Source organism: Rhinatrema bivittatum, chromosome 8 (genome assembly GCF_901001135.1).
Source record: "Rhinatrema bivittatum chromosome 8, aRhiBiv1.1, whole genome shotgun sequence".
Taxonomy (NCBI): domain Eukaryota; kingdom Metazoa; phylum Chordata; class Amphibia; order Gymnophiona; family Rhinatrematidae; genus Rhinatrema; species Rhinatrema bivittatum.
Window position 1 is genome coordinate 16311715 of NC_042622.1, and position 27428 is coordinate 16339142.

Consider the following 27428-nt stretch of genomic DNA (forward strand, 5'->3'; position numbering starts at 1 on the left):
GGCAGTTTACAAAATATTAGAATTATTATTATTTTTTCTTTTTTTGTGGTAACCGTCAGTTTTCAGAAACCTCAAGCCCAAGTCTCATTGCCAAAAGTCTGACTAAAGGTAAAGCTTGTGAAAGGCCATTGCCCTTCTACCTGTGAAGAGAGAGACACATGCAGGGGATTGCTGAGTATGGAGGTGGCATGAACGATGCTTTCCTGCGCTGCGCCTGTCTCCGAGGGATCCGATGAATGCAGGAAGTTGTACATTTGGGTCACCGGATAAATCTTCGATTTTGCAGGATTCTTAAACAGCTTGGGCAATACTCGATCCATGGCCTTCCTTAGGGCTGGCTCATGCGATATTCATCGTTTGATTGTCTGCTGGAGATTTTAACCCTGGGCATTATTACTTTTTTTTTTTTTCCCCCCCCCCACACCTCAAACTTTCTCAGAATAGAAATTATACTGCTTAAAAGCTCTGAACACACATCTACCGCATATATGGCTGGGTGCATGCCATGCTCAAAATACCCAGAGGATTTAGAAATCATCAATTTGGAAGTCTACAAATATAATTTGTAACCATGCCCACAGAAACCACTTATAATGAATCAAAGTAAATTGTCAGCAAAATGAATATGGAAAGAAAAATCCACGGTAAGACTGTGCACAGAAAAAAAAATTCTTTTTAGTTTGAGGTTATTTTTTTGTAAATTTGGGTTTTGGTTCATCTAATATTTCTTTCAGTTTGTTTTGCTTGCTGGCTCAAAATAGGCAAATTAAAAACAAACCCCCCCCCAAAGGAAAAAAAAAACCCCTTTCTGTCCCCCCAGCACCTCCACTGCTGGCGATGAGGGGGCAATATCAGGCCTGACCGCGGAGCTGCTGTGGTCAGGCCTGATACAGGCGCCCCTTTTATTTTATAAGCAAATGCTGTCACTGGGCTACAGTAACTTGGGAGAGGATAGAAAATAGGGGGAAAATGCCCGGCTGGTTGCAAATGAGGGATCCTGGGGCCAAATCCCAGCTCCGCTTTTGATTGCGTTGAAAGCCTACAGGAGCAGCCGCAGACTCCGGAGGCAAAAGGAAAACATTGTGCATTCTCATTTCTGAACACTAGGGGGCGGTATCCAACGGCATTTATCGGGGTGACTTTTGTCAGAGCAACTCTGGAAGCCACCGGGAGTGGTAGGAGGGTAAGCGCAGCTGGCGGCCCGGAGGGATTTGGAGGGTACAGGGTGGGGAGGGAGGTGAAGAGTGCCGAAGAAAAGTTTATTTGCGGAAACCGCGGGAGGAGAGGGCTCTGCCGCTTACACCTTTAAATTATAAATGCTTGGTCTTGTGGGGAGGGAGGGGATTGGGCTGGCAGCCCCCGTTCTCACCGAGTTGAGGGGTGCGTGACTGGGCCGGCAGCTTCTTTAACTGGCGGGATCAGGTAGTGAAAGCCCACACAGCTCCCCTTCCAAGCCTAAGAAGGACAGGATTATATGTCCAATAATGCATAGGGTGGGGCTGAAACCAGAGCCGAAAGAAATCAGGGAATCCAGGTGGCTGCCCTAGTATCGCGAGGTCATTTCCTGCCCGCTTCCAGGTGTCATTTCTGTACTCCGCGTCCCTAGCGCAGGGGCGGGACAACCTGGGCGTGGACTGCCTCCGGCAAGCAAGCGGTGACCATAACCAAGAGACCGAGCGGAGCCAGGCGCGCAGCACAATCCTCCTCTCCTTTCGTGGGCTTCTGAGCTCATTTCATCCTTCGCTTGTACGGACGACGCTGGATTTATTCTCAGGTTGGTGGCATAAAAGGTATCGCAGCCCTGCCAACAGTCGTCCCCCCCCCCCCCCCCTTTTTTTTTGACTTGGGACCGATATGAAGAGAGTTTATTTGCAGGTGCATCAAGCACCCAATGCGTAAGTAAACCTCTGGGCTTTCCGGCAGCAGTTATAGACTGGGGGGTGGGCTGCTTGCAGGAGCTCCTGCTAAAATTGCTGAGAAATGAAATGGTGCAACTTTCCATTTCTCTACAGCTGAGCAAATGCCCTTTGCGGTATTTTTCATTGCATTTCTCAATGGAGGCACAACAAGCAGACGTCTTGCACCTTGAATACACTGGCAGTAAAAAAAAAACAAAAAACAACAAACTGCTCGGTAAATGCTCAGTCTCTGGTGCTGAGAGGTTGCCTCTGCTGCCCAAGTTTAATTCACCTTAATTTATTTGTTGGGCTTCAAGTCATCATCTGAACATTGATTTCCTGCCAGAAGCTGGCAACTAAAGTTTTAACTGTTTGTAACCTTTCCTGTGCAACCCAGTTCCCAAATCTCTCCTCCATTGCCTGAAAATAAACAGACAATCTGTCTTGTCCAAGAGAAAGCACATAAGCCTCAAAACGTTTAACAAATTGTGTTGCATTAATAATTTGGGAAGCAATACGAAACAGCAGTAGTGGATACCCCTCCCTCCCTGACTTACAGCCCCCCCCTCAAACGCTTTCCCAGAACACCACCTCCGTCACAGCGCTCCTGGAACCGGCTATCAGCTCCAGCACCGATCCAGATCCAAGTGCAGGGCACACAGAAATGCTTGGGGCCGCTCCCTCCTCTGGTACAAGTTTCTTTTTGGGGCAGAAAGCCTGTGCCGGAGGAAAGGAAAGGGAAGAGCCACTACAGGGCCTGTGCATAATTTAGCTCTGGAATTCATTGCCAGAGGACGTGGTGAAAACTATTAGTGTAGCTGCGCTTACAAAAGGTTTGAACAAGTTCCTGGAGGAAAAGTCCATTACCCATTATTAAGGTGGAGTTGCAGAAATCCACTGCTTATTCTTGGGATCAGCAGCTTGGAATCTCTCTACCCCTTGGGATTCTGCCAGGTATTTGTGACCTGGCTTGGCCACTGTTGGAAACAGGATATTGGGCTTGATGGACCCTTGGTCTCACCCAGTATGGCAAGCCTTATGTTGTTGTCTCCTAGCTCACAGTGGGTAACCAGGCAGCGGATGATTGAAGGTTTGCTGGGTGGAGGTGTGGCAGTAAACCTAATTTTGGGGATTTTACAGTTTTATTGTTTTCTAAATTAGGATTTTAAAACCATACAAGAGGTAAGAGGACATTAATAAATTGTGAAAAAATAAATGTATTCAATCACTTGTACAGTAAATATTGATCTAATGGCAGTGTTGTTCTGCGCGGTGCGGGAGACCCAGATTTGATTTGCAGCCATATCTTCGACTGATTGGGGCAGCGGAGGCTGGCAGTGCCACACAGGCAGCATTCAGTGCAAGGGACACCCAGTCGTTCTGCAACAGTGACCCCTGCAGATGGGATGCAGGCTGCGTGCACAGCAGGACCAGAAGCCTGGACGAGCTGAGGCCCTCCCTAGCAAGGTCTCACTGTAATGGCTGAGTTACAGAGGAAGGGTGGTGGGAACTCCCAGGCAGCTCGGATGAAAGGTTCATGGCAATGCTTTCCCTATCAAGGGCAGATTCCATTGGAGCCGGAAGCCCAAACGAAGCGGCAAGAAACAGCCAGGTCAGAACCCATTCCAATCCAAGAAAAGCGGGGAGAGCTTTTCTGTGTTAGAAAGAATAAGGGAGAAAATTTTAAATCTTGTAAATTTTGTACTAGTAAGTAACTTTATTGCCAACAGCTCTGGGGGAAAATAAAAAGTGCAAAGAGATGTTTTCCTCTGCTACCTGCCGCATGCCAAGACTGAACTATGCCTGAAGTGCTAATTGCACTGTTCTTATCCCACACCAAGAATTTATTTTAATAACCACGTTCCTGGCTGAGTTGATGGTGCACGGATGTTTGCAAATCTGAAGTTCAATTTATTTACTGTCCCCGCAAAAGTAAATAAATAAAGAGGAAAGGACTCATTCACAGCAAGAAATCCGAGTCTGCCTAGCCTCTGCTTCCTCGCCCGGGGATGCACGGCTCATGCACCGGAAAACCGTGTAGCCAGTGTAACGCTGCTGCACCAGAAAAACACCGGGATCCTGAGCCCGACAGAGCTGCGGAGGATGCAGACGGCGTGATCGCCTGGGACGTTCCCTATTCCAACCGAGAAACCTCGATGCAAGGAAACCGGACCTTGTGTTACAGGGGGTAAAACACGAGAACAGCACAACTGATCAGGGTGTCAAGTACCGAGAGAAAGCGAGAAGATCCTCCAGGGTCAGAAGAGGCAATCGGAGACCAAGAAAATGTGGCAAACGCATTGGGGGCGCCACTGGCCTCACGAGGAAGAACTTGCAGGTAAACCTTGACATGCGGCTTGTATTCATTGTCATTTTTTTTTTTTTCCTGGGAATTTATCAGGGTTTATTATGAGAAGAACAAAAACAGGAGAAAATCGGGGGGGGGGGGGGGGGGGAAGGACCCTGCATTTTTCTGGGTAAATATCTGAGTTCATTTTGATGGACAGAAGCCAGGACAGCAAAACAATATTAAGGAAAAACGACAGGAGTCGGGTGGCACCATATAGACCAGGGGTGGGCAGGGGAGAAGGAAAACAACCAATAAGGGCTGAATAACACAGTCTGGGTAAAACAAATAAGCATGGGTGTAGCTTGCTTATTGCGGCGGTTACTACCCCTAACTAATCGCAGCGGCTACTACCCCTAACTAATCAAGCTAGATATTTCACTTGGTTGCAGCTCCATCACTGCTCTCTATGTTAATGGTGGGGGTGGAAGGGAAATAGAACCAAAGAGCTAAGAGAAACAGATAAGTATGAGAAAAAATGTGTGAAGCTTGCTGGGCAGACTGGATGGGCCATTTGGTGGTCTTCTGCCGTCATTTCTATGTTTCTATGTAAACCAGTCTGGTTTTCAGGATATCCCTAATGAATATGCATGAGAGAGATTTGCATGCACTCTGCCTCAGTTGTATGCAAATCTATGTCATGCATATTCATTAGGATATCCTAAAACCTGGACAGGTTTGTGGCCCTCGAGGACTGGAATTGCCCACCCCTGATATAGAAGAACCGATTTATTGAAGCATGTGACGAGGTGGACTCTGTCCCGGGAAAGGGCGTGCTTCAATAAATCGGTCCGTCTAAGGTGTCACCCGGCTCCTGTCGTTCCGTGCTAGAGCAGGCCAAGACGGCTGTCCCTCTGAATATTAAGCAGATTCTCCTGCCCCACCCACCCAGCAGCATCCTCATCTCTGCCCCGTCCCTTCTCTGGTATTGTCCCTCTTTCTCCCTGCCCCCACCCCCAAGAATCCCCCTCTCACCGTCCCCGCCCCCAACCATTGCAACGGCACTGGTGGTGTCTCTGGGGTCCTCCTCCCTCCCCTGCTGCGGCTCCGGTGCTCTGCGCTTCTGCTTTCTTGTGGGACAGGTGGCGGCCCGCGTCGAACGCCGCCTCAGCGGCGCCAGGCAAAGCTGGGTGGGGAGGGGAGGGGGAGGCAGAACCGGGAACGACGCGGGAGCAGCGGGGAGAGGGGGGGCAGGGGCTTTGAAATGCCGCCGACGCCTTGACCCCCGCATTGGCTTCCCGCAGTGGCGGGAGGGCCTTGAAAGGCTGCATCCGCGGCGCGGGAGCGGCTCTTTAATCATCCTAAAATTAGGGCGGAAATTCAGTTGTCACCTCGGGTAAAAATCCGGGCATCTGTGGGTGAAAATCAGTTTAAACTGAAAATGAAGGACCCTGATTCCACCCTATGTTATAGGACGATATAGTACAGTGCGCACTGTTAGCCCAGGTTAGGACGCGCGTTTTCGACGCGCTAGCTTTACCCCTTATACAGTAAGAGGTAATAGCACGTCGAAAACGCGCGTCCAACCCCCCCCCCCCCCCCCCCCCCCCCCCCCCCCCCCGAAACTAATGGTGCCCGCAACATGCAGATTCATGTTGATGGCCCTATTAGTTATTCCCGCACAATTCAGTAAGTAAAATGTGCAGCCAAGCCGCACATTTTACTTTCAGAAATTAGCGCCTGCCCAAAGGTCGGCGCTAATTTCTCACGGCACCAGGGAAGTGCACAGAAAAGCAGGAAAAAACTGCTTTTCTGTACACCCTCCGACTTAATATCATGGCGATATTAAGTCGGAGACCCCAAAAGTAAAAAAAAAAAAAAAAAAGTTAAAATTAAAAAAAAAAAATTAAAAATTGGCCCGTGGCCCACAGGTCGGAAGACGGACACTTAATTATGCCGACGTCCGTTTTCCGAACCCGTGGCTGTCAGCGGGTTTGAGAACCGACGCCGGCAAAATTGAGCGTCGGCTGTCAAACCCGCTGACAGCCGCCGCTCCCGTCAAAAAGGAGGCGCTAGGGACGCGCTAGTGTCCCTAGCGCCTCCTTTTACCGCGGGCCCTAATTTGCATAGGCCGCCCTCCTGAATCGCGCGCCCGGGAGAGTGGCCTGTGCGCGCGTCGGGAGAGCGGGCGCTCGCCCGCTCTCCCGCATGTTTTCCTGTATCGGCCTGAATGTTCTTTGGCACAATGCGAGCATTAAGAAGGGCAGGAGCAGTGAATTTCGGAGATGGAGATCGTATCCATCGTGCCCTGGCTTACGAAAGAGGCCCATTCCTGACATGGCAGGTGCAAAATTAACCCATTCAGGCTGCTGCCCTGTCTCTGTCCCACAAGGAAATCCTTTTCCTATGCCAGATTGAATTTTCTAGCTTGCTATTGATAAAATATTTGCGAAAGCAAGCAATAACAGTCCTATCCTGCAAAACGAAATAAGTAGCACCATAGGTTAACATCGAGACCCAGATATCAGGCCTGTCTTGTTGCTGCTGTTGTTGTGCTTCAGCTCACTTGACCCAAGCAGTGAGGGAGCTGTGGAGGGTGCGACTGGCCAGCGTGCCTGCTTCAGTCTCTCCAGTTGAGTCATAAGGCTAGGACTCTGCCGAGCATTGCGACTCAGCTCTGATTGGAAAAGCTCGCCCTGCGGGTCCTCGCGCTCCAGTCGGGTGCCATTGCTTGCGTGACAGATGGAAAACTCCAGCAGGACAGCACCGTGGTTTTACACTTTGCAGTTTCCATGAGTGCTCTTTGAAATATTAAAATGCTTTAAAAAAGTCCCTTATATGAAGGCTAGGACAACTTGCCATGTAGAAAACTTGTTGGCTATTTTTTTTTTCCATTTTATTTTAACTTTTTTTTTTTGTCCTATTGGTTTTGAATAGGGGTCGGACTCCAGTTCTTCTGAATGAGTCTTAGAGTCACTGAAAGCACAAAACTGATTCCATGCTGGCCACTGCGAAGCCTGTCGTGTCCAGACCCCTCACATTAAGGACATCTAGAGCTGTACAGAAATGAGGCTCAGCCCCCCCCCCTAAGCCTCCCCTTGGCTTGTATTAGCTTTTCGGGTGTAGCAAACACGCGCACTGTGTAATTAGACCCTGGCCGCTACATTACTCCCATATCCTTAAGAGTAGGGCTCGGCCAAGCTCTCCTACCCCCCAGGGCCTGGCCCCAGTAACAGTTCAGAAACCGATCTTGCATTGCAGATTTTTAACCTGCTTAATATGGAAACCTCATTCCATCCATCATTTTGGTCTCCTAGCAAACACTGAGAGGGGGATGAGGGTCTGGGTGGTGTAGAATAGTGATTTTTGTGGCAGAGAAAGGGAGGACCCCCCCCCCCCCCCCCAGAGCTGGCTGTGATACTCTTAAAAAAATATATCAAAAAATGCAAACAAAACTGTGTTTATTTTTCTTTCATTTCAAATGAAATAAAACAGGGAATTTTGTTTGGTTTCAAACACGAGCACTTCTTTACTAGACACTGCTCTGACTCCATGTTTGCCAGTGGTAAACACTGAGTCATGGCAGCATCGAACATCGGAGGGGCTTCACACATCCTCCTTGGCACCAGCTTCCTATGGATTTCCAATCCGCATCAAATCTCTACTCTTCTAGGCCTTTAGGCTGTGAACATAAGACTTGCCATACTGGGTGAGACCAAGGGTCCATCAAGCCCAGTATCCTGTGTCCCAACAGTGGCCAAGCCAGGTCACAAGTACCCGGGCAGGATTCCAAGGGGTAGAGAGAATCTAAGCTGCTGATCCCAAGAATGGACTTTTCCTCCAGGAATTTGCCCAGATCTTTTTAAAATGCAGCTACATTAACAGCTTTCACCACATCCTCTGGCAACGAATTCCAGAGCTTAATTATGCATTGAGTAAAGAAATATTTTCTCTTATTAGTTTTAAATGTACAACTTAGTAATTTCATTGCGTGTCCCCTGGTCTTTGAACTTTTCGAAAGAGTAAACACCAGATTAACGTTTACTCATCAAATTCCACTCATGATTTTACAGACCCCTATCATATCTCCCCTCAGCTTTCTTACTAGCTCATATTCCTCAAAGTTTAACATAGTTACCTTACTTATCTCAATTTACTGATACTTTTTTTTTCTTTTAAAATGGCACCAAGAAAAATCTTTCATTGTTGCTTGATGGAGTCCTCTTTCCTCCTTGCAAAGTCGGGTTTTCATGGTATTAGGTTCTTGTTGGTAGAATCTACCCGTCCGTTTTGCATCAGTTTTCTGAAGAGTTCATCGCCATAAATGTAATCTGCCCTGCATAGAGGGAAAGGTAAGTGTTGCCCCTTCCAGGGTGCCAGCGATAGGATTGACCATGGCTACACACACATCGCACGCTTTTAATGGACTTCACTTGAGTTGAAATTACTCCGAAAAGTTTCGGCATTCAGATCCCGTCTATTATTTCTTTCCTAAAAGCAAAGGGAATCCTTTAAAAACCACTGGGGAGCCCCTTCCCATGCCGTTTTGTATGGAAGAAGGTAATAATGGTGCCAGGCTTGGTTTGCCAGCGCCCTCTGAAGCAGGGGCAGCGGCAGCACGGGATCCGGCGGGGGGGGGGGAATTATAAACAGATTTTAAAAGCTTCATGGTGTGAGTGAGTCTGGGGGTGCACCGAGGGAGGACATGGGGGGGGTAGGATTTTTTTTTGTCCCGGAGAGGCAGCGAACAGGGCAATTAAAAAAAACAAACCCCCAAACGATATGGGGAATTGTTATCAGAATTTCTGTTCATTTCTGGTGCTGCAGTCTTGTTTTCGGGCTGGAGGAACAAAATGCTATGACGGTTGAGGTGGGCAGTAAATGAGACCTCACCTTGCAACCAGTCCGAAGGCAAATGACAGGAGGACAGCATCTTGAAAGGGTCAGTAAACATTTTGAAATAAATAAAATAATTGTATTTACAGTATATTCTAAGCGCTATGACAATTCTCCCCCCCTCCCCCCTGCCTAAAATGCGTCAGCTGCTACGGTGACACTTGGGACAGAAGTCTAATTTAAATGGAGAGCTGCAAGAAGAAGGAAGCCCATTATGCATTCATTAGTAATAATTAAATACTTAAGCAGAATATAAAAGTCATAAGCAGAACAGAAAAATAAACCTGCAGATTGCAAATTATGCTTGTCATTGCAGGCATGTACAGTCCTCCCTTGAGCGTTCTGCAGCAATGAAAAGCAGTTCTAATTTAATTGGTAATTGATTCAGCTAATGTACTGTAGTACCCATCCCAAAATAACTCTACCTACCGAGCGATGGGACCAGGTGCTTTTGGTGTACTGGACCAATAATCCTATAATTATACTTTTTTATTGAAAACCTACTAAGAACCCAGAGCATTATATTGTCATCAGATATAAGGCTTTCCAATAAGCATTATTAAGGAATCTCTGCCAGCCCCATTATTCCTGCCTCAGGTTTGTTGTTAAATACATTTTATTTTCTCCTGTCTATAAGCTCCGCTTTATTGAAACTGTTCCCGGAAAGCTATTTTAAAATCTTGCCAGCGGCACTGAAACACTCATAGTTTAGAGGGACTGTAATAATTTGGCAGTAAACAAGTTTTCACCCCTAGTAGTTTATTCTTTATCTTATGCACATATATTTTTGTTTTCCATTCAGTATACTTTGTTGGTTGGTTTATGATTCTCTGGACCCATGGGAAACATCTTCTCAGATCTGAGCTCTTCTCTCTTAATGGAGTATGGGTTCTGAGTCCCAGTCATGTCATGAGTTAGAAAGCTTGGCGCGCTGTTTTTTTATACATCAGGGGTGTCCTCCGCTCGCTAACACATTTTGGGGGTCCAGCACATGGGTGTGTTGGAAGATGAATAACTGATCTGTGGTTTACAAAATGTATAGGCTGCAGAAATGGCAAGTTATGGGACTATAATTTTAGCCTGCAGCTTTTTTCTTTTTTTCATGCGGCGGAAAAAAAAAATAATATTGAGTTTAGTCCAGGGAGATTTATCATCCGTCCTGCGCCATAGTTCTGTCAAATGCCTCTCAATTTGGGAGAACAGAAACACGACGGCAGAAAAAGACTCTGTGGCCTATCTTGTCTGCCCATCCACCCGACTAATTCGGCTTTACAATCCCCTCAGAAATCCTCTGCGTTTATCCCATGCTTCCCGTTCCATGCATCCATTGCCCTCCTACAGAATCACAGTCTAGGAAACGTCGACTGTCCACGCAGCCACAGGCCTGAAAGGACTTGCTCACCAGCCACTCTTGACTCCTCCCCTCTCCCGTTCGGCACGGTTGAGTGCCTGCTCCTCTAAATGCAGGAGAGAGGATGCAGCGGGATTTTCAAAGCCATTTAGGCAGTTTTATGCGTAGAAACGAAGGTCCTGAAGTTCAGGCTCCGTGCACGTAAAAGGACGTGTGCAGCTCTCCTTCACGTGTGCAGCTCTCCTTCACGTGCGCTTTGACATGACCTGGAGAGAGGGGAGGTGGGGGAGGGGAGCAGGGCAAAGCTGGGGCAGAAGTTTCAGTTTTAAAATGCATGTGTGCAGGTTGTGCCCTCGATAGACCAGGCGTAACTCTGTGTTGGGTGAGCTGGTGCGCTTTTATCTACCAATTTTCAAAGCTTTGAAAATGTGGGGTAAAGTCTTCACATACAAGGTATGCGCAGACTTTATGGCACCGTGCAGCTATAAAATTACCTTCCCTAATTGCTGAGATTTCATTGCCAATAATGGGAATAGTAATTTCACTTCAGCTACCTTTAAATTCTGTAAAAATATGTTGCATGACAGAATGACATCCTAGCCTCTAATTAATTTGTGGATTTATGCTTTAGGTGCTATCTTGATGTCTTAATATTTTAAGATTATTTTTTTAATTTTATTGCTGACTTTCTTTTATGCTGCTCAGAGCTGCTGTTGCTGACTTAAGCAATTTAGAAATATAAATAAATATATAAATGTAGAGGGTCCCGTGCCAGTGGGTACCTGCCGGAGTGGAATGTATGAAGGCAGAGCGCCTCCATTACAGTGTAACTGCTGGGGATGTGGCTCCCATGGCCACAGGGCCAGTGCAAGGGTATTAGGCACCCTAGGCACCTGCCCCTCCCCCTTCGGTCCAGGCCCTGGCTCCGGCCCCGACCTCGTTCACTCAGACTGACCCCCCTCTGTTGCACACACTTAGGTTCCTTGTCTCATTCACACGCACAACCTTACATAGGCTCTCTCCCTCTTTCTCACTAACACCATTGCTCTCTTGTACACATACACAGTCCCTCTCACTCACACACACACACACACTCACAAACAGAAGTGCTGCTCGTAGCCCCCCCGAGTCTCTGCTTCTGTCAGCTGGGAGGATGGGCTCTGCTTGCGGCCCGCCGAGTGTCTGCTTTTCTCAGCCGTGAGCAGGATGGTTGCCACTTGCGGCCCGCCAAGCCTCCACTCCTCTCAGCCACGAGTGGGATAGGCTCTGCTTCCGGCCCGCCGAGCCTCCACTCCTCTCAGCCACGAGTGGGATGGACTCCGCCCTTGGCAACAAATGGCTGGTTCCCTAGGCGACCGCCTAGTTCGCCTATTGGGGCATGCCGGCCCTACATGGCCAGTGTCCCTAGCACTGTTGGTCTGTATGGAAGCGGGTTGCAAGATTGTGAGCTCATCACAGAAATGAAGGGGTTTGGGGGTTGAACGGTGTGTCCTGGGATTGTTGTCCATTCCCGGAACCAACAGTTATGAGAGAAGGATGCAAAGGAGAGATTGTGAGCTAGGTAAATTTCAACACATGCTCGCCTTGCATACCACCAGTTCCTCATGCTCTGTAGTTTTCTAAGGCATTGGCCATTTGTTTTCTGATTGTAATAGTAAGGACGTGCAACCCTCAGAGTTTTGCTTCTGTTCATTTTGGATTTTTTTTTTTGTGTCTAGATTCAGTTTAATTTTTTTTTTTTTTTGGTTCAGTTCTTTTGTGAAACAAACAAAAGAATTAAACCATTAACTCCCCTCTGAAATAAACATCCAACTGCTAAAACCATAAGGACCTCCGGCAGCTGTGATTGAGCCAGCCTGGTCATGACTCTGAGGCCTTTTCCCCTTGTCGAGGCCTGGCCCCGCCACAAGATCTAGACCTGGTCCCCATGCCAGGGACCAGCCCAAAGGCGCATGGTCCTGTGGGAAGTAAAACACACTTTTCCCTTTCGGGAAAGATAAAACAGTGAACGAATAATATATTCAGCCAAAGGAATATTTTTATTATATCATTTGCAAATGGATGCCAACAGAGCCAACACATGCATGTGCTATCAATGCTGGCATAAGCTTGCTATTAAAATGCAGGGGTTTATATACCCAATTTAGTTCCTCTTTATGCCTTGCGGTTAGCTTGTTCTTCTGCATCCTGGTACATTTCGGAGGGGGGGGGGGGGGGGGGGCTTGAGGGGTAGGAGGGGGCTGCTCTCTCTCTCTACTTCCCTAAATCTAGCAACTTGCACCTGTTTCCTCTGGAACAAGAACAGGGGGTTAAGGGGGCCGCTTTCAACATTTTCTTTCTTAATGTCTCTTAATATCATTGCTTACAGTTTCTGCAGAAAGAGGTGATTTCACGGAAGCTGCACTGACAATTATGCACTGTGGCTCATTACCTAGGCCAGTTTATCTTTCAGGCTCCTATCATGGTCTTGATGACGAGGGGATTTTACTCGGGGACTGTGCTTCTATAAGAGGGGATTTCTGGAGAATGTGTTTTAATACTTTTCAGTTATAATGAAGCCTTCTGGTTAGCCGGCTTCCAGCAGTTTTTTTTTTTTTTCACAGCTTCTAGCTTCCTCTTTTTGCAGTAACTGCTTCAGACAAACTACATGGTTTCTAACAGCAAGGCTATGCTTTCTCTTACAGCTTCTACATAAAGGTTACAATTTTTGATATTCACTTTAGCTCTATCTTCTATGTTTAGCAAAGCTTTGAGTACAACTCTAGCAGTCAATTCTTCCTACCTATCTATAGCACCATCCTGATTATAGGCTTATAGCAGCATAGAGTAGGCAACATAAAGCATTTTATATTTATCCCTAGCGGTACCCGGCCACGCGTTGCAGTGGCAGAGTCAGGTTCTTTACCCTCCCTCCCCCTTCCTCATTTACCTCAGTCACTCATCCTCCTCCCCCTTGGTCACTCACCCCCCCTTCCCTCCCCTGTCCCCACTCCAACTCTCTCTCCTCACACTCACCTCTCCCCTGACACTCACCTCCCCCCACCTACTGCCTACCCTTCAGATCAGAAAACCTTTGTCTTTCTATTTCTGTGGGAACCCCCCCCCCCCAAAAAAAAAAACCCCCAATCCCAACCCTTTTAAATCAAATAATAACCCCCCACCCCCAAGACCTGGGAAATTAAAATTGTTGGTGCTACATGTGGTCTGTCCCTGGGCGTCTGTGTGCGTTTTGTAGCCAAATAGGGGAGTGCCTAACCAAATTTGCACTCACAAATTTGTTTTGTGGTCTGGGGAGGGCTATTTTGGTGCGTTCCCGAGATCGTGCAAGTTTAGTGTATGTATTTGTGTGTGAACCTCCCCCTTCCCCCAAAAAACAACCGTATGAGAAAAGTTCTCTTAAACTAACCACCCCACATTCTCCTGCCCCCCCCCCGTGACCCCTCCCCAAGATGTTCGCAATAAATTCATTACCACCCCCCACCCTCCAGACCCCCCCGAGACCTGATAAAAATGTCTGTCGGTGGAGCGGGAGTTCAGGAGCGGTCCGGGAGCGATGTATTGGCGCTTGTCCGTCGGCTGTGAGCACTGAAACGGGTTCCGACGGCCCTTTGCCCTTACTATGTCAGTGGGGTGGAGCAGTGGCAGCGGTAGGTCCTCTGACATAGTAAGGGCAAAGGTCCGCCGGCTGCCAGTCCTGAAAATGGCGCCGAGGGGCCCTCGCCCTTACTATGTCACATGGGCTACTGCCGCCATTGGTGTCCCCGAGTGGCATAGTAAGGGAAAGGGCCGTCGGCGCCATGTTGATTGCTGGCAGCCGACGGCCATAGTGCAGGAGATGTGTCCCAGACCAGTCCTGGCCCCCTGCTGGAGCCTCCCGGACTTCTGTCAGGTTTTGTGTGTGTTGTGAGGGCCTGGGAAGTAAATACATTTGGCATGTGTGTGGGGGGTGTGAGGAGGGTGGTTTTGTGTGTGTTGGGAGGCTGTGAGAAGTAAATCAATTTGGCATGTGTGTGGGGGTTGTGAGGAGGGTGGTGGGTGTATTTTATCTGTAAAGGAAATAGTTATCTTCCGGCGAAAAAAGTGCGTGAATGTGTTAAAATGGAAGTGAAACGTGGACCTGGACTGGCGAAATGATTAGTGTAAGGTGTAACAGATGGCGCTTATGTCCAGCAGATGTCGCTGTTTTCTTGAAAAAATATTTAAACCTATTTTACCTGTCACAGGTGTGACATATCTGTAATGTAAGAACAGAAGAACCTTCCTGTATGTGAAATGAAGGTTGTGTCCAAATTTGAAAGCAATCGGTTCAGTGGTTTCTGAGATTAGCCATTTTGTGTGTTTAACATTTAGCATTTTTATTTATATAGATTTTTATTTATATAGATTATTAATGTAATAGCAACATCCAAATTCCATTTCTTACAGTCCTATCATCAAAGCCTAGGCCTGATGCCAGGGCCCAGCCCAGAGGTCTAGGAACAGACCTCCCGAGGTCATCTTCTGTCCATGATCTTAAAAAAATGGTGCAATCTGCTTTAGAGGAAGGTGCTGAGTGATTTCACTCTGGTGCATCCTCTAAGTGGACAGCATCAATTTTTTGAAAATTACAGATGAAGATGTCAGGATACCTGGTGCTAGTCCTGGAGCACCTGGTGTTGGGCCTAAGAATAGACTTAGGCTTGGCGATGGGACCAGGCCTCTAGGCTGGAGCCCATTGTTGAGCCTAGACTAGGCCTGAAGGCCTTGGTGATGAGAGCAGGCCTCCAGGCCACACCCTCTTATTGGGCCTTGGAACAGGCATTGGTAATGGGACTAAGTCTCTGAACTGGTCACTGGCATTGGGCCTAGGCCTAGGTGTTGCTGATGGGACCAGACTTTTGGCTGTGCTAAGCCACAGTGTCGGCACTGGGACTAAGCCCTCAGGCTGTGCCCTGGCATTGGGCCTAGGCCTTAGGGATGGATCCAGGCCTAGGCATTGGCAACAGGACCAGACCTCTGGGCTGGGCATCAGTGCTGAGGCCTGGTCCTATGAGAGGCCCCTTTTTAAAATGCAACAAATACAAAAATATCCTAGAATTTTGGGGTATTTTTGTAGGAGGCTATTTTTGGTTTGTTCCAGTCAGAGCAAACCAAAAATGGCCTCATTTGTTGCATTTTGCAATTTGTAACGAACACATGCACCTCCCTGTGTATTAACCATTTCTTTCTGTGTAGGGTTAGACTTGTTTTTTCCTCATTGATGGCTATGGAGCGGGGGGGGGGGGCAAGTAAATGTGAGTATGCAAATGAGGCAAGTGGGGATAGAAGTGTGGGCAGAACCTTTTGGATTCCTGCCCAGAGATTGTGCTGACATCACAGTCCAAGCCCACTCAGGGTGGTTTCCTTGCCCTGTTCTGCCACATAGCACCTTTGCATGTCCAGTAATGGATCAGAAGGCTAACGCATAGAGAAAGGAGGCAGCCAGTGCATCCCATGGCTCGGAGCAGGGCGGACCAGAAATGCTTCATTGAACACCAATTTCTCACCCCTCTCATGAAACCTCTGCTCCAGCTTCCAACAGAAAATGATTTTTTTTAGTTTTATTTACCAGCACCTTCACTTCACCCTCCCTTCCTGGCTCCAGCTGGATGACTTGACCGCCTTTGAGTAGGTAAGAGATTAGGGAAGGCGGCGAACTGTGTATCTCGTCGCCCCCCCCAAACTCACGCCGAATTGAGGGATTCGTGAAATTACAATGCACATAACTATAAAATGTTTTTTTTTCTGGAGAGCTCTGGCTGCAAAAGCACTCGGCAATCACAGAAACCATGGAGCATCTAGAACTGAAGGTGGGACAATTATTATTTTTTTTTTGTAAATGTCAAGAGCACAGAGGGGTAGACCCCTAAAGACCTTTTCTCAGCTTATTATTTGAAATGCATTTTTGGGCACGGAGGAAGAAATGCGACTGCCTCTGGCGTGTGTGTGCCTCCGTTTCTCCATATTCAGAGTGAGAACTATAAAAAGAAAAACCCCTTGGTGCACTTAGGCCAGTCATGAATTCACTTTGTAATCTCTCGTGGTCATTTAGGAGTCATCAAAACTATCAGTGCCTGGTAAGAAATTAATCTGCACAATTATATAATTGTGTTATTTTCACCGCTTTATCCCTGGGAAATAAGGACCGTTGGTGTCCAGGGAACAAAATGGGCCCCTTTTATAGTGACAACGCTGAAGGAGTGTCTGCAGAATGGCAGCAGACTCTGATATTATCCGAGGTCCTGCTAGGCAGGAACATTGTAGGCGGCAATAAATGCAAGTTCCCCAACTGTGTTAATCATTGTTCAGAAATATAAGAGAGCCCAGGAGTGAAAAGTAAAAAGATGAAAAGGCTGGAAAGGTCAGAACGCAGTAGCACTTAACGTCCCCTAATCCCGACCCCCTCCTCTAGAACAAGTTGTCCATCTATTAATATCGGTTCTTTAGCCTACTGTGTCACTGTCACTATTAGAATGAACGCACTTCACCACTTGCCCCATGTTGTCTTGATGTAAAAAATTGTTTTGTTTTTTTTGCAAATTGTTAATGGGTTTTCCAGTCCCCAGTCAATTCACATCCACCAGCATATTGAAACGAGTAGCAACTCGACCTTGGTTCATTCAGATCTGTATTTAGTGTAGCATAACATGCAAATAGTAGTGGAATAATATTTTGGCAATCGGCTTGCAGCACTGACGGGAGTTTGTGGCATTAGTGCCAGATTATATCAAACTTGCTTTACGGCTGTAACACAATGGCGCCGGCCGGCACCGAGGCCAGGGCCATTTTAAAAGGGAGCTGCTGGAGCAGGAGCCACTGGAGATCGCTCCTGCACCTTTCTGCAGCAAATGACCCCACAGAGGGGTATATGGGGGCTGGATAGGCCCTGGCCTTGGGCATATTTACAGGGGGGGGGGGGGAGATAAAGGACCCAGGGAAGCCCGGTTCATTTATGAGGAAGGGGAGCAGAGGGGCCTGGGGAGGCTCAGGTTTATTTTCAGAGGGCCCGGTAATGTTGAGTTTTTTTCTTTTTTAACTTTAATGTTTATTTCAGTTCTGCAAAAGAACCAAGCCAAAATAAACATTAAACAAAGCAAAAAATGAATGGAAAAAACCCCCTGAAATGAGAAAATGAACCAAAGCAAAAATTTCCCTCCCTGCATATTGCTAGTGCATTCGTCTTGAAACAATGTGAGAAAATGCAACAAACGGTTCGTTTCATTTCATGCCATTTCAGGCAGAAATAAAAAGAAATTCATTGGGTTTCCGTTTTTGTTTCTTTTCTGATGGGGGCAGACTCGGGAGCAACGTCAGGGTGCTGGATGCATGGAATGCCCTCCCGGAAGAAAGGGAATGGAGTTCAACAGGGTATGGGATAAATACAGAGGATCAGAGCCAGATTTAAGACCGTGGCACCTGATCCTCTGTATTTATCCCTTACCCCTTACTAACTTCATGGAGTCCTTCTATTATTCAAAAGTGTAAATAACCAATTCACATCTACTCCTTCAAGACCTCTATCATATCCCCCCTCAGCCGTCTCTTCTCCAAGCTGAACAGCCCTAACCTCTTCAGCCTTTCCTCATAGGGGAGCTGTTCCATCCCCTTTATGGTTATAATGCTGAATTTTACAAATGTATGACGGATTTAGTGTGTGGCCCCTTAGTTCGGGTGTACTCGGAGCTGTTGGCTAATGGTTCTTTTCTGGTACATACTAACACCGCAAATATTACACTTATACCTCCTAAACCTGGGAAGGATCCCTCTTTGCCCGAATTGTACCGTCCGATCTCACTCTTAAACTTTGCTCAAAAGATCTTTGCCAAAATTATGGCTGATAGATTGGCGGAGATACTCCCTTTTCTTATTGGGGTGGATCAGGTCGGTTTTATGCGAAAACGTTATGGCCTCTCCAACATTCGGAAAGTGCTGGCGGCGATGTCGATGTGCCAGCAAATGGGTGCTCCATTTCTCACAATAAGTTTTGATGCTGAAAAAGCATTTGACAGGGTGGAATGGGAGTACCTATTTTATATTTTACGTACAATGGGATTTGATGGGCTCTTTTATAATGCCGTGCGCCTTTTGTATCAGGCTCCGGAAGCGGTTAGTTTTGCTAATGGATCTAAAGCCAATGCATTTGCCGTCACCAGGGGTACCCGGCAGGGATATCCCCTCTCTCCATTATTGTTTATTCTTCAACTGGAGCCTTTATTGCACTCCATACAAGTAGCTAAAGAGATCCGGGATATCAGATTTCAGACGGCTATTTTTAAATATGCGGCTTTTGCCGATGATATACTAGTTTTTATTACTGATCCTTCTCCAGTTAATTTGGGCCTTTGGGGTGTTTTCGGGGTTGCGCCTCAATATGGATAAATCCACGGCGTTGGCCTATCCGGAAGACCTTTCCTGGTCCTGGGGCCCGGACTTTCCTCTCCAATGGGCTGAGGAATCCATTTCATATCTGGGCATTATTATTCCGCGTTCATTGACACAACTATATAAATTAAATGTGTTGCCACAAGATAAGTTATTAGCATGGCGGGATTTACCATTATCCTTGGGTGGTAGAGTTAATCTTTTTAAGATGGTTATCCTACCGAAATGGCTCTACCTTTTTCCAAATTTGCCCTTACATGTCAGACGGGCAGAATTGCTTCACCTAGATAGAGCTCAGTGGAGATTTTTTTTGGAGGGGTGGTAAGGCGCAAGTCCCCTTAACCTGGTTGAGGGAGAAATGGGGATCGGGGGTTTGGGAATACCGAATTTAGCGCTCTTCAGCTTGGCGAGAAACCTTTGGTTAGTTAGGGACTGGTTGCTGGCCACATCCACTTTTATTAATATCTTAGCGGATGCCACACTAGCCAACCCTTTAGCGTTGAAATTTGTCCTTCAGTCCCCGGCTGCTAGCCTTCATAAGTTCCTGGTATAGAATGTCCTCATTAAACCTCTTTGGATTGCATGGGCCCACCTGATGAGGTTGTTACGGGTTGATCGTCTATGTGCATATTTTTTGCCGATCCGAGGAAATCCGGATTTTACCCCGGGTACCCAGACATTGGCTTTCCACGACTGGGAAGGTAGGGGTATCTCCCTATAAGGTCATGTGCTCACTCCGGAGGGTTTTATTTTGCACTGACCAGAGCTCCAGGAGCTGTATGGCCTTCCAGCTCAGGCAGTCTTCCCATATCTACAAATTCAGCACTATGTGGGATCGCTATCTCCAAATTCCCGTTGGGCCTCGACTTTTTAGTCGCTGGACACAATTTTTTTGGTGAACACTTGAAAACTTTAACTGTTATTGATACATGTTCTATCCTTGTAGAGCGTTGGAATAGTGATGGAGTATTTCTGCTTACGGGGGCTATATTCCGAGCATGTTTTCAACGGGAGTCCCAGATCTCTACTAATATGACCTATAGGGAAATGCAATTTAAATTTCTTCGACGCACCTATATTTCACCTCAAAGTGCTTTTTACTTAAAGCTTTCGCCTACAGCTGAATGTGGAAAATGCAGGCATGCGTGCGGCACATTGTCTCACGCATTTTGGGAATGCTCCCCTATTCAGCACTATTGGGGTAGGGTGGTACGCTATCTGGTTACTCTTCTGGGGATCACTATACCCCTGTCTCCCTATTGGTTGCTATTTGGATATATTTCTCCCTTAAAAGTTAGAGCTCTGGGATCTCGTTTACTAATTCGTAAGGCGTGCTTGGTAGCCAAAAAGGTCATTTTACTGCATTGGAGGGAAGTGACCCCTCCTTCCTATTGGACTTGGCACAGTTGTTTCCATAAGATGATGCCCATGGAGGCGGCAATAGTGTGACAATCTCCCCGCCTCGAGAAGCAGTTCCTGAATGTCTGGGACCCATATTTATAGTCTCTACCGCATCGGTCTCGCAGCTTGATAATTAATGATTGAGCTTCATTGGAACTGATTGTTGGATTGTGCAGAGTATTGGACAGAATCGTGGCCCACTTTGGATACCGGGGCTACTCTTTCAGCGTACGAGGGCCAGTATTATAGGGGGTGGGTTTCCCTTCTGTCTACACTGGAGGCCATATTGATGTGGAGCTTTGTTGTACCGTTTCCTTTTTTCTTGTATGACTGTGTGGGTCTGCATATTATTCAAATAATAAAAAATTGTTTTACACTAAGTCTATCCCCATATGCTTTAGAACAAAGACCACTGACCATTTTAGTAGCCACCCTTTTGACCGATTCCATCCTGTTTCTATCCTTTTGAAGATGAGGTCTCCAGAATTGAACTCGGTATTCCAAGTGAGGTCTCACCAGTGACCTATACAGGGGCAATATCACCTTCCTTTATCTGCTGACCATTCCTCTCCGTGTGGAGCCAAGCATCTTTCTGGCTTTTACCGTCACTTTATCCACCTGCTTGGCCATCTTAAGGTCAACAGATCCAATTACCCCCAGAGCCCGCTCTTCCTTTCTGTTTAAAGAATTTCACCTCCAGTACCGCACCTTTCCTTTGGGTTTTTGCAATCTAAATGCATTTTTTGGCATCAAATCTTAGCTGCTAGACCTTAGACCATTCCCTGAGCTTTGCTAGATCCCCCTTCACATTGTCCTGTTTCAGATTTTGGTATAATCTGCAAAAAGCAATCCTTTTACGACAATCCTTCTGTTATATCGCTCACTAAAATATTGAAAGAACCAGTCCAAGCATTGATCCCTGATAGCTGTGCACACACAGCTAGTAACAGCGCCCTCCCTCTTAGCCAGTTTCTACCCCATTCAGTCACTCTAGGATCCATACCAAGGGTGCACAATTTATTTATAAGTCTTCTGTGCGGAACCGTGTCAAAGGCCTGGCTGAAATCCAAGTACACGATGCCTGGCGCTCTACCTTGATCCAATTCTCTGATCACCCAGTCAAAGAAATTGATCAGAATCATCTGACGAGATTTACTTCTGGTAAAACTGTTATCTCGGATCTTGCAATCCATTTTCCAGGTTTTGTATTTTACAATGCGCCTGGTGGTAGAGGGAGTTTGTGTTGCTGAGACTGAGATGACACCAAAATCAGAATAGCTTTTCTGTACGGGGAAATATCCTAGTTCTGTTTTTCACCCCTTGTTGGGGGTCGGGGGTTGCTGTGGGTATAGAATATGGGGTAGATTTTCAAAGGGTTATGTGCATAAGATACGTGCATAACCTCCGAAAATCTACCCCTGCGCGCGCCGAGCCTATTTTGCATAGGCTCGGCGGCGTGCACAAGCCCCGGGATGGGCGTATGTCCCGGGGCTTTCAAAAATGGGCGGTCTGGAGGTGGGGTGGTGGTCCGGGGGTGTTCCCGAGTCCTCCGGTACAGCGGCCGTGCCGGACGTTTGCGCGCCAGCAGCTGGCCGGCGCGCGCAAGTTACGCCTGCCAGAGGTAGGCGTGACTCCATCAAATAAGGTGGGGGGGGGGGGGGGATTTAGGTAGGGCCGGGGGGTGGGTTAGATAGGGGAAGGGAGGGAAAGGTGGAGGGGATCCAAAAAAATGTTCCCTCCAAGGCCGCTCCGATTTCAGAGCGGCCTTGGAGGGAAAAGGGAAAGCCATCGGGGCTCCCCTTGGGCTCGGTGCACCCCCTTGCATGCGCCGACCCTGGATTTTATAACATGCGCGCGGCAGCGCACGCATGTTATAAAATCGGGTGTACATTTGTGCGCGCCGGGTAGCGCGCACAAATGTACCCCGTGCACATAAAATTTAAAATAGGCTCCTATATGTTTACATCGAGTCCAGTGAGCATCATCTGTCGGGTGTGTCCCAACAGAAAAACTCGTGAGAACCACTGGGCTAAAGGCTGGAAATTAAGGGAAGTGGGGTAGCGTGTATTAACTTTAGGTGTAATATTATTTTTTCATGGGGCGGCAGTTACAACCCTAAGCATTTTGCTGGGCAGACTGGATGGGCCATTTGGGTCTTTATCTATCACCATTTATTTACTAGGTTGCAATTTATTTCTTTATTTTAAAACATTTATTGCCTGCCCTTCCTACATATGCAACCTCAGTCTGGTCTCCGGCTGGCAAAACACCCTCCCCCCCCCCCCCCCCCCCCCCCCCCGACACACACACTCATGCACAATTAGCAAACAGTGCAAGTAAAAACAAGAAAAAAACAACCCAAACTTCCATGCCTGCCCGTAATATGGGCAACCTGGCAAAGTGAGTGGGCCGAGTGGCATTATCTGCCAACAAGCCATGTGATCATCTAAGGAAGCCAATTCATGCAGGGCATCGGCAGATATCTCCCTGCGAGTTCACCCGGAGGGCTGAGTGTCCTGAGTGACCTGGACAGCAGAGCAGTGTAATATAGCTCAGCCACCAAGAACCCATTAAATAATAAATAGATCTTCCTTTTCTGGTGGAGCCGAGAAATGCATCTATTTCTGAACGTGTTAATAAAACGTGTAAACGACAAAAAGCCTTAAAGGGGTAACGTTGATTAAAATATCCTGCAGTGTCCTGTGATTCTTCACAATTAGTCACAGCGACAGGCACGGTGGCAGGAAATACATAAGACGGGAGCAGAACAGTGAATTTTCTAGGGGTGGGCATGGAAAACAATTTTCAGTTCTGTTCATTATTTCAGTTTGGCTGCTCTTTTATTTGTTTCAATTCTCAGGTTCCTTTATTTCATTCCTTATGTCATTCATTGCTGTTTAAAGTCAATGGGGGAGGCAGTGCATCCTGTTTTGGACTCTAACAAAGATGTGCATTTGTGCATTAACTTAAAGAGATTGGTGCATCCAAACCAAAAAAAAAAAAAAAAAGGCCATTTTTGATTCCAGGTTTATTTAATGAATTAATTAATTTTTATTCTACTTTTCAAGCACTTCAAGGCAGATCACATTCAGCTACTGTTGGCATTTCCCTGTCCCCAGAGGGCTCACAATTAAGTTTGGACTTGAGGTCATGCAGGGTAAAGTGACTTGCCCAGGGTCACAAGGAGCAGGAGTGGGATTTGAACCCTCACTTCCGTGGCTTATAGCCCACTGCTCTAACCACTAGTGGCCTCCCTGTTCCCTAGTCGCAGCTTCCTGGGCTTCCCAGGGTCTCCATGGACTCTTCTAACACCCCTGCACTCCTGCCAATATGACAAGTCCCAGGCCTACCCAGTTGGGCTGAGCCAAGCCCTGCCCAGCCGGGCCTGTCTGAGTTCTCTGACCCCCCCCCTTCCATCTCTGGACATCAGCTGGGGCCAGGGATCTCCCAGCACCTGCTTACCGCTTCCATGGGGGTCTTACCAGACAGAAGAGGAAGGAGTGATCCCCCACTAGCTCTTGCCTTGCTGTATCCAGCCCTCAGACCTTGGACTTTGCATTTTGTCTTGGGATTCTGGGCTTAGGACACTAATTGGGCAGTTTTAGCAAGTGATTGCTGTATTTTTAAATGTTTTATGCTGCATTATAATGAAAGCCATGGAGCATTCAAACCGGTAATTAATTGGGGGAGGTATTCTGGGCTACCAGGGAACAGGAATGTTTTCTGCATGGGGAGGACTCTAGTATATCCGCTGAGGCAACAAATGGATAAGGGGAGAGATAGGTATCAGTCACTCTAAAGTTGATATTCAGGTTGGATGCATAAATGCGAGGTCAGTAAAAGGGGAAGGACAATTATTTGGCTGACATTCTCGATCAGTTTAAATTAGACATACTTCCTATTACAGAGTCCTTGCGCCATGAATATGATGCTGTGTTATTAAATCAAATTTCTCCAGCTGGTTACAGCCATGTGCTGCAGGCCCACCAAGTTAGGTGGGGGTGGGGGGAGGGGGGGAAGTAATAGTTATTTTTAAGAAAACTCTTACTGTTAGAAGGGCTGATGTACAACCCCTTCCACCATGTGACATTTTAACAGTTAGGGTCTTCGATTGGATATTGTGTGTGTTTTATATTGTCCTCCAGGGGCTTCAGTCAATGCGATGCCATGTTTGACTGAATACTTAGCTGGATTGCAGCTTAAGTTTACCAGGTTCCTTGTGTTGGAAGATTTTAACCTTCACGTAGATGTTGTCACCTGGTCAGGCAAGGGATGTTTTGCTAGCTGTGTCCAGTTAATTACCAAGTCATAAGGGAGTTATGGACCTGCTAATCTTTCAGAAGGATTGGGCAAAGCTGGTGTCTCATCTTAGAATTCAGGGCGTCATTTCATCGGACCATCACCTCGTACTTTTTAATATCTCTCACCAGACTGGAGATCAAGTCACAGCTGGGCAGAGGGCAACATGTGGGGGTACAGAGTATAACTTCCACCGAGGAATGGGAGAGCAGATCTGTGATGAGCTGGCTCCGCCCCTGGTTTTCTCAGAAGAATTTATTGAGGAAAGCAGAGCATCGTCAAGATAAAGCTAAGGATCAGTATAGTGTTTTATTGCAGGTATATAGATCGAGCTGCTATAAAGCCAAACAAGAGTATTGTGTGTGTGCATATAAGTTAGAAACTGTTCTGAACTGCCCATCAGAGCTGTTTTGCTATTATAAAGAATCTAACAACTAGGCTTCAGGTTGTTTACAGCAGCTTCCCAAGTTGTGACAAGTTGTCAGCTTTCTTTGAGGAGAAAATAATTAACATCCAAAGCTACCTTGCAATATCAAATCATGTGGCTCTGGGCAATTTTCCCGAGGTGGCAGTAGTTAGCAAGTGGCATGCATTTAGGCCTGTTTCGTTAACAGGAACTTACTACAGTGATGGGTGTGTTTATTTATTTATATTTCTTCATTAAAATATTTATCAGTCTATAATAACATAATTGTGGTAGGTGAAATATAAAGTAAAAACATAAAATACATAATAGCAATAATACAAAAGAAACAGACAAAACAAATAAAATAACATATTACCTTTTTCCTAACTGAAAATCATAATCCAGCAAAAATTATCCAAAAGCCTGATAAAAAAGAAGGGCCTTAAGGTATTTCCAAAAAAATAACAGTATCTTCTGTCTCTCCTATTGAGTCAAGAAGGGCATTCCAGTATGCAGGGCCTGCAGAAAAAGGTGGTGTCTGGTGTCAGACAAACTCAAGAGGAGGAGCTGCTAGCAAAAGTCGTCTGTAAGGATTATAAATCCCTAAATGTTTTCTAAGACAGGAAGAACCATTGCACTTTATACTCTTGAATACCAAAAGAAGCATTTTAAATAGCTCTCTGCTTCAACGGCAGGGGCAATGTAGAAAAGAGGATCTATATATAGACAACAACCAACAAGGACTGAATTACATAGTCGAGTAAACAAAAGCATGGGTGTAGCTTGCTTATTCAGGCGGTTACTACCCCTAACTAAGCTACATATTCAATTAGATGCAGTTCCAACACTGCTCTCTACATTAATGGTGGGGTGGAAGGGAAATAGAACTAAAAGGTACTAAGAGCCAAGCGTAACAAGTAAGAGGAAAAAAATAAAAAGTGCATAGCTTGCTGGGCAGACTGGATGGGCCGTTTGGTCTTCTTCTGCCGTCATTTCTATGTTTCTATGTTATGTTTCTATGATCCACTGTTTTATTGGGAGCCAGTGGGGGCTTTGAGTACTGGAGTGATGTGCTCCCACTGAGGCCTCCCAGAGATCAGACGAGCCACAGAATTCTGCACGACCTGCATCGCTTTGCAACTAGAGACAGGTAAACCAGCATATAAGGAATTGCACTAGTCCAGAGTTGTAAGCACAAAAGCTTGCATACCTGTTCGGAGATCTCCTGGGTCCAGTATATATTTTAGGTGCCGAAGCAACCATTATTTATGACATCCTGGATGGAGGATCTGTTGGAGCTGAGGTTTAAAGGATAACACTGTATTAAATAAGATGCTTAGGATCCCAACGGTCTCTCTAAAAGGAGTTTGGGTAGCCAAAACAGGGAAAGAAAAGATGCTGTGATTTAATAAGAAATGCTCTTTACTAGAAAAACAAATTGCTTCTGTCTTAGCAAGATTTAACACTAAATGATTCTTACACATCCAGAAATTGATAAATTCAGTAATTTGCCATAATGCAGAGCTGAGTTCTATACTCTCACAGTTGACCCCCGTCCTTTTTTATTATTATTATTAAAGGAATGAAAACAACTTTACTTCCTATCATTGGAAAGATAGTGAATAAGTCCCTGATGGAGGGGATGGTTCCAGATCAACTGACACGGGCCGCCGTAAGACCTGTTCAGAAAGCTAGTAACTTATTATTAGATGACCTCACCAACCTTTGCTCGGTATGAAACCTCCCTCCGCTGCAAACGTGCTTGGTAAGTGTTTGTTGTCCCAGCTGAAGGATCAGTTTGTTCTGGATGGCCATCAATTTGGATTTCACAAGGGACAGATCAGTGAGTTGTTGCTGCTTGTCTTTACTGGATTACCTCTATGGAAGGTCGGATCAGGGAGGTAGTGGCATTTAAGTGCAGTTAGATCCTTCTGCTACCTTTCATACCATTGGTTGATTGGTTGCACCAAAATGGTATCGATAGGGTAAGTTTTCAATTGGTTAAATCATTCCTTTTGCAGAGAGCACAATGGTTACAGTTGAGAAGTTCTTTTTCGCCATGGAGATCCCTTCTCTTGAGGGGGTCCCTAAGGGTCTGCACTGTTCCCAGTTTTATTCAACATGGATTTTGCCCCCTTTAGGTTCTCTCCTTAAGTCCTTGGGGGTTATTTACTCAGATGACATGCGGTTTATTTAAGGTGATGCTAATGGTTCATTCCCCCAGATAATTTTTCTGAGAAATGTTTGGCCGCTGTCAGGGATTGCCTATCCTTGAATGTCTTGAAAACTAAGTTGCTTTAGATAGGCAAGAATCACCCACAGGATGATTACCAGTCGTTAAATTTTGAAGGACATTCTTTATCTGTTTTATTTAGGAACCTGAGGGTTATTATAGATTCTAAATTGGCTATGAAGCCTCAGATGCAGAAAGTGGCAAAAATTGCTTTTAATAAATTGAAATTATTGCGGCCTTTAAACGCCTTGACACTG

The 27428-nt window shown here is 46.4% G+C and overlaps 1 long non-coding RNA gene across 1 annotated transcript in view; it reads left to right on the forward strand.

Moving 5' to 3' along the window:
• Positions 1 to 1434: 1434 nt before the first annotated feature.
• Positions 1435 to 27428, forward strand: part of LOC115097914 — a 137191-nt gene continuing 111197 nt past the window's right edge. Inside the window, exon 1 of the long non-coding RNA XR_003858360.1 lies at positions 1435 to 1774. This is a non-coding gene — a long non-coding RNA (uncharacterized LOC115097914). The remainder of the gene's footprint in view (positions 1775 to 27428) is intronic.